Genomic DNA, 7,796 nt, shown 5'->3' with positions numbered 1-7,796 from the left:
GGAGATCCACCATTGTTGTCACTCTCTTTATGTCTTCCTTACTCTCTTCCACCAAAACATATTTTATCTAAAATTAAAATTATTTACTCTAAAAGTAAATATAAAAAGTCATTGGAGAAAAATCAGATCTAATCTCATAATTTTATCCGGTGAAACTCTATTTTTTTCGGTAAGGAAGAGTTCCTGTTGATTGAGATGAATTTTCTAGAAAATGATTTTTTTTATTACTGAAATATTTTTTAAAAATAAGTTTAAATAGTTTTTCTTTCTTCTTCTTATATTTTTTTTTGTGAACCAAACTGACGTATCCTCATTTTATTAGTTAGCATGCCACGTCACCCGCGAGTAGATTACACATATTTTATAATTTTAGCTGATTTATAAAAATGTGTCAAAATGACACATGACATAAAGTATCTAAAATGAACAAAACCTAATTGAGGTATCTAAATAAAAGTTGATGCCAACTTTAGGATCAGCGATAGATTCAGCCTTGTATCACTTGTACATGTGATTACGTACACACGATCTACGGTGTCTCTCCCACAACTCTCTCAGTTCTCTCATTACTGTAATCAGGTAAAATTTCTTCCGTTGATAACTGTAAATTTGTAATTTAGGGTTCTTAGTGTTCTTCAATTTGTAGTTAACGCAAATACTACTGATTGTGTCTTCAAGCCTTGTGTTCTTGTTTAGGGTTCTTAGTTTTCTTCAATTTTTACAAAATTTCTTTGCAATATGCTTGTATACGTTTATGTTTTATACCATAAATTTGATGATTCTTAATGTGATAGTTCAAATTCATCCATAATTTTCCAGATAAACGATATCCTATACCTAAGAATGGCAGAATTTGATGATTGGTTTTAGCAGTCTTCCTTTTATGATGCAAGTTGAGATCCCCTATGAATCCACTCTTTATCGATAGCCTCTATACTCGTCTATTGTTTGTTCTCTTTGTTTTCTTAGTTGTGTTGGCTTGACTGGCATGTAGTATAGTGATTATGGCTTCAAAGTTTGTCCACTAGCGTGTGTTTGGTTAGGAGAAAAATTAGTGATTTTTTACTTCTTTTAGTTATACTGAGAAAAGATCCCAGCAAGATATAGGAGTAATGAACTGATAAGCAAGCAAACGCCTCTATAACCCCCACATGATGTGGATGGGCTCCCTTTGGAGGCTTAAATGGATATGTCGATATATTCTGTGAAACAGCATTGATTAAGATGGCAGATGGAGTTAAAGGTTGTTGTTATGTTTTAAACTTACTGATAGCCTTGTTACTTACAACAACAACATATCTAGTGAAATGCCACAAGCGGGATCTGGGGAGATAGTCTTATTACATGTGATATTAATATTCTCAATATTCATGGGGGGATACTTCTGTTTCTAACTTTTTTTAAGTTCAGTTTGTTTACTTTAATCTTTGATAAATTGTGAAAAAAGATCTGCTTACTTTGTTCAAGTTAAGATCCTTCAAGTCTCATTATGCTGCTATTGTTCGTCTATTCTTAATTAGAGATTATGAAAGTCCTTCATAACGTTGTTTGACTACTACGACTCAAGCCAAGCATAAATCACAAAAGATGACTGTAGTTAACAATCTACATAATATCCAGTTGTATCTCTCTTCTTGCCGAACAAGCTTTCTTGATTTTAACTTTCGCCAATATGCACACTTAGATTCACCCCTACTAATTTGAGGATGCATCAACTTGGGATTCAAATTAGGAGGAAGCTAGATTGTCATTCAGGAAGTTGTTGCGATAATTTAGGGGTGTGACATACTTCTAGGCTTTTCATTGCTGGGCTCTTTGTTATTTTAGTTTTATTTGATCTTATAAGGATAGTACAGTCTGCTTTTTCTGGGTTTTTTTCTGTTTATTGAGTGGCTATACTTTTATTCTAATATGTGTTCTTATAGCTAGCAAAACAGGCATATGGCTTTTGAGTTTAGCCTACTCAGAGCACTTTTTCACTTTTAAACAGTTTCTTTCTCTTTCTTGTGTCGGGATCAGTGGATAATGTTTTTATGACATATCTGACTTTCAGTTTTAGCAAGAGCTTAGTGCATCAGGCTACATTTTTTTTTATCTTGAGTTCCAATTTTAGTGTTGTTTTATAGGTCTCCGCGGAATTTCAGATGGGTGAATTGGTGATTATCATATATAAATAATAGATGACAGTTTGTTTGGGAAAGATAAATCCTCAAATTTAAATCATATATATATATAACAACTAAAGAAATTTATTTTAGTCAAGTCGAGGTTTCCGAAAACAACCTTTGTCTCAGTAGTTTAAGGTTTTGGAGGTAGCAAAAGCATTGAAGTACTTATTTTATATAATGTTAATTATTCATGTATACATAAATTCCCTCGTAATTTATACATGTATTTTTTGTTGGATTTCAAAGAGGATTGGATGAATGGAGTCAAACACAACATACTTTTGAGGCTGATTCCACTACCCAACTGTCATTTGATGATATTAGTTCAATATGGATAAATATGGACTTGGAGTACAACCTTCCTCGTGTCATCCATCGCCATTGTTTTCTGGTACTTTTACTTCTCAATCTTCGGAAGAAATAGAAGCGATGCGAAGATAGATTGTACAGCTGATAGACAGAACGACTTCAAACATCTGAAGCTAACTTTGCTAAAGTGTAGAAATTCATGGAGAAACATAGGCCTGAATCTGATAATGATGAAGAAGAGACTGACTAAAGAGTAGATTGTTTTGGAAGTTTATTTAGGATGTTTGGACATTTTCTATGAGATTTTGACTTGTTTTAAATAATGTACTTCTGTTTTTAATAACAGATGAATACTTATTAGACTTAATTCGGGTGATGCTTGAACTTTTAGACTTATTCATATTGAATGGAATTTTAGTGTTTAGGAATGTATTTGATGTTTGATTTCATTGTTCAGTTTTTACGGATAGATGGTAAAATTATTTAGCATGTGGTGTACCAAATAAACATCTTTTTTTTGTATGAAAATGCAATTTTTTCGATTACAATAATCAATAATATCATATAATTTTTTCAGAAAATGAATATTGCCGACTACAGTAATCGGAGAACACCTAATTAGTTAATAAATGAATTAATTATGGTGACTATAGTAGTTGAAAAGTACTTAAATGATTATAAATGAGTAATATGTGTAAGACTACAGTAATCGAAATACATATTAATTAAATAAATAAATATTTTAACTATTATGACCATTGTGGTCGGCATTGTTTAAATTAATAAATTATTATTTTGATAGTTTTCTGACTACGATAGTCGATATTTAGATAGTTTAATGGTCAAGTCTAGTTTTATATGTTCCGACTATAGTAGTCAACAAATTTTGACTACTGTAATCAGCAAATATTTTCTGACGTTTAATATGTCGACTACTTAAAAATAGTCGGAAAGACATCGGAGAACTCTATTTTTTATTATATTTTGAATATTTTTGCAGTTAACAAACAACAAAATTATAATAGTGTTTGTGCATCAGGTTTTAAAAGCCTCAAACGAATGGTTATTGTCACTTTCAACGTGGATTAAATGACCAATTGAATCAACCAACTCATTTTAAATCGCCACACCATTATACATACAACACATGACAGAGTGTCTAATCTAATGAATCAAGCAAATGTGGTGGTTTGTCTCAAGGTTTTAACCACCCCACCACTTGGTTCACATTTAAAACAAGAGTTCTAAGAACAATATCGCTTCTCACATGACCGTAACTCTCACAAGCCCATAAGAAACTGCGGTAAATGTTGATTATTCAAGTGGATGATATACAAACTTGATTCTTCGTACTCAAATGTAGGTGGATAAGGTGTCAATAGATCCAATTATTCATCCCTATAATTCTTTGATTTTGAGTAGTAAATTTTAACTTATGTGGATGATTTTATAGATCACAGAAAGCACAAATGAACTGATTGGAGAAGTAATTTCTCTCCACAACTAATAGATCCTAATAAGATTCGATTGTGAAATATCTCCTTGAATTCATCCCATACCTACTTTGCAGTCGAAGCAATGACTATACTAGAGATTAATTCTGGTGTTACTACTCCATTGATCCATGATAATATGATTGCACTACATCTGTCTCACTGTTTCGCTAATTCTCTCTTGTATAAACTTTGTAGGCAACTACCATCGACAAGACCTAACTTGTTTTTACCCAAAAAATTCATCCCATCCATCTAATCCATAATGTGTAATTTGTTGGTTCCATTAATTTCAAGCCAATTAGTACAACTCTAGGTGTATCTCCTAGCTGTAAAAACAATTGATGGGTGTAGTCTAACTGCGACATCTGTGTAGTTTTGACCTGTGAGGTTCCTGAATCTGCCATGGTTGCAACCCTTCCCAAGCCGATCTAGAAAACACTCGGTGTAACCCTTATAACGATCGCTGCTTTGATATCATGAAATTTTTTATTAAACTAGCTACTATGATTAGAGAGCATAAGAGTAAGAAGAGGAAATTAGTATTGTTTATTCATTGCTGCATCTGATACTCTACATATGCTCTTTATATAGAGTTACATTGACTTAGTCTCTAAAGATGAAAATACACTAATGCCCCCACTTCCAACTAACCAACTAACTTTTGTTAGTTTGTTACCTAAGTGACTAAGCATCAACTAACAAAAATACTTTTTTATTCAAGGTTTGTATTCAAAATCTTTGATTAAATGATAGATTAGTACTTACCACTTCACCACCACCTTCTGACTTCAATGGTACAAATCAAATGTTCTTCCTTTAGGTTAATTGCATTAATGCACCTTTTCAGTTTGGTGTATCTATTACCCTAAATCTCATTGACCATCTGTCATGACCCAAATTAATCCTCCAGTGGAAGAACCAATACTAACCCAACTAAAACATGCATTTAACAAACATAAACAATTTAATATAGTTTAAAAGTTGAGTTCCTATTAACTCTGGTAAAATTATCAAAATGTGGAGAAATTAACTCCCTAAAACTTGAAAGTCATTGTACCAAAACTCTATCTAAAAGTCTAGAATAAAGGGGTGCAACCCCTAAACAAGAAATACCAAATAATTATCTAAAAGTCTGAGTCTAAAAAGAAAGAACTAAGAACTAAGATGAATCCATGACAGTATGAAAGAATTGGCTCACCCTTGAATTCGAACGATCATGAATCTCCTAACCGAGGTCTCTCAATAGTCGTCTGAATATGCCCTATACTTAATAAAGAAAGACCAAGTGCAGTATCAGTACATAAGCATAGTGTGCTGATAGGATCTCACGATCATTATCAGTAAATGAAATATGAATAAGAAACTACAACCTAGTAAAAAACAGGTAATACACAATGAGCATGTTTAGTCATATTACAACAATCAAATATGATCCTAGCATGGAACCCATACCCAAACTGTTAGTGTATCGGCGTGGTACCCATTCCAATAGTCAGTGTACATGTGGTACCCATTTTAAATGTACCAACGTGGTACCAGATCCAATTGTACCGGCATGGTACTCGATTCAAATATACCGATGTGGTACCCAATCCAACATGAAGTCACATGTCACAATCATAACCACAGTAAATAGCACTCACACTTGTACAACCAAGTAATACATTCATTGAATGCAATTTGATCACATAATATCATTTCAATTCATGTTCTTTTATTTTCCATTATAATATATCATGCATGCAATACTAACGAATTAATTAACAGGAACATACAACACAAATGGAAAAACACAATCATTACCTACCTTGAAACAAGCCTTGGAAACTCTAAAGAACTGGACATTCCCTTTTTCTAGCACTTTGGCTCGTTCTTGGTCTAAAACAAATAAAAAAGTCAAGAATTAATGAACAATGACCTAAAATATCTTGATTATATCAAAATCCTAACCCTTGGGAAATTTCATTATCATCTCACCCAAATAGAGCTTTTCCACCATTAATTTTAGGTTAAAATATTCCAGTAAGAGAATTTTGACAAATTCTAAGGTCTAAGAATCGAATTACAAGTTAAAAGAATGATTAACTTACCTTAATTGAAGGAATTGGTGGAAAACTAAAAGGAAATAACCCTAAGTCTTCCCTAGCTCTCTAAAAATAAAGTTGCAGAAAAAAATAATATTGAGACTTTTCTGACTTACATACTGCGACTGTCCCGCTATAGCAGCCTTCAGTTCGCTATAGCGGGATTCATCCTTCTACGGTGGCTTGCATAGAGACAGAACCTCAAAATTCATGTTCCAAACTCCTATTTTGCAACACAACCTCAAACCTTAACATTTTAACATAACCCTTTCACACCAAGATCAATTTTGAGAGTTTTACTCGCATAAATTTAATTTAATAAAGTTGTATAATATCCCTGATACTAGTTTAAATAATCAACTCCAATCTATTACTGGATTGGCGTAGACCTTACCTGACTTAAATTCTGTCCAAGTCTAACCTAGTTTTGAAATTTTTTAAGTTACTACTCAAAAGTTTTTTGGCTCAAATTTCTTACCCATTATCTTATCCATAATGACAAGAGCGGTTCGTTACAATAGATATCAATTATCCATCGCACATCCCCTAGTGATCAAATAAGAAAAAATGGACTAAGGCAAGAGTAGAGTAGTACCTGAAGTATCAAACAAGTAAGGATACTTGTCCCCATGTTCTTCTCGGTCTTCCATGTGGCTTCCTCAACTGGACAATTCTTCCAATATACCCTCAATGACTTAATCTCTTTAGTTCTCAACTTCCAGACATCATGATTAAAGAATTGCACTCGGATCTTCCTCGTAATGAAGATCTTTGTCTAACAAGACTGAATTTTACTTAATAATGTAGTCTCTATCTCCATGGTACTTTTTCAACATGGATACATGAAAAACGAAATGAACTCCAAATTGGCTAGGTCTAGAGTCAACCTAGGAACAGACTGACTGAAGAGTAGATTGTTTTGGTAGTTTATTTAGGATGTTTGGACATTTTCTATGAGATTTGACTTGTTTTAAACAATGTACTTCCGTTTTGAATAACAGTTGAATACTTATTAGACTTAATTCAGGTGATGCTTGAACTTTTAGACTTATTTATATTGAATGGAATTTTAGTGTTTAGGAATGTATTTGATGTTTGATTTCATTGTTCAGTTTTTACGGATAGATGGTAAAATTATTTAGCATGTGCTGTACCAAATAAACATCTTTTTTTGTATGAAAATGCAATTTTCTCGATTATAATAATCAATAATATCATATATGTTTTTCAGAAAATTAATATTGTCGACTACAATAATCATAGAGCACCTAATTAGTTAATAAATAAATTAATTATCAGGACTACAGTAGTCGGAAAGTACTTAAATAATTATAAATAAATTATATGTGCAAGACTAAAGTAATTGAAATACATATTAATTAAATATATAATTGTTTTAACTTTTACGACCACTGTTGTCACACCCCGAAAAAATACTCTAGACGCGATCGGTACTCAGAAATCATTGTTGCCTCTCAAGCGAACCACTTGGCCTAATCACACATTCACTTACTTAGCGAAAGACTTAATTTGATAAAAAAAAATACATCTTAGTGGGTTATCTCAATCAACAATCTAAATCAGTTCATATCAGAAGAATAGCTTTAAGCAAAACGGTCCAAATCAACTCAAAGGATAATAGTTTTAAAGGAAACAAATCCAAAGAATAGAAACATCAACTCCAAATCTATCATTTCTAGTCTATGAAGCATCTATCCTATTGAACTAGCTGGTGCCAA

The 7,796-nt window shown here is 32.5% G+C and overlaps 1 long non-coding RNA gene across 1 annotated transcript; it reads left to right on the top strand.

Moving 5' to 3' along the window:
* The first annotated feature begins 490 nt into the window (after nucleotides 1-490).
* Nucleotides 491-2,919, top strand: LOC129892465 (uncharacterized). The gene is made up of 2 exons (XR_008767322.1): nucleotides 491-579; nucleotides 2,415-2,919. It is a non-coding gene; the product is annotated as an uncharacterized LOC129892465 (long non-coding RNA).
* The last annotated feature ends 4,877 nt before the right edge of the window (nucleotides 2,920-7,796 follow it).

This window comes from Solanum dulcamara, chromosome 6 (genome assembly GCF_947179165.1).
Source record: "Solanum dulcamara chromosome 6, daSolDulc1.2, whole genome shotgun sequence".
In the NCBI taxonomy this organism is placed as follows: Eukaryota; Viridiplantae; Streptophyta; class Magnoliopsida; order Solanales; family Solanaceae; genus Solanum; species Solanum dulcamara.
This window is presented reverse-complemented; position numbering and strand designations above follow the sequence as displayed.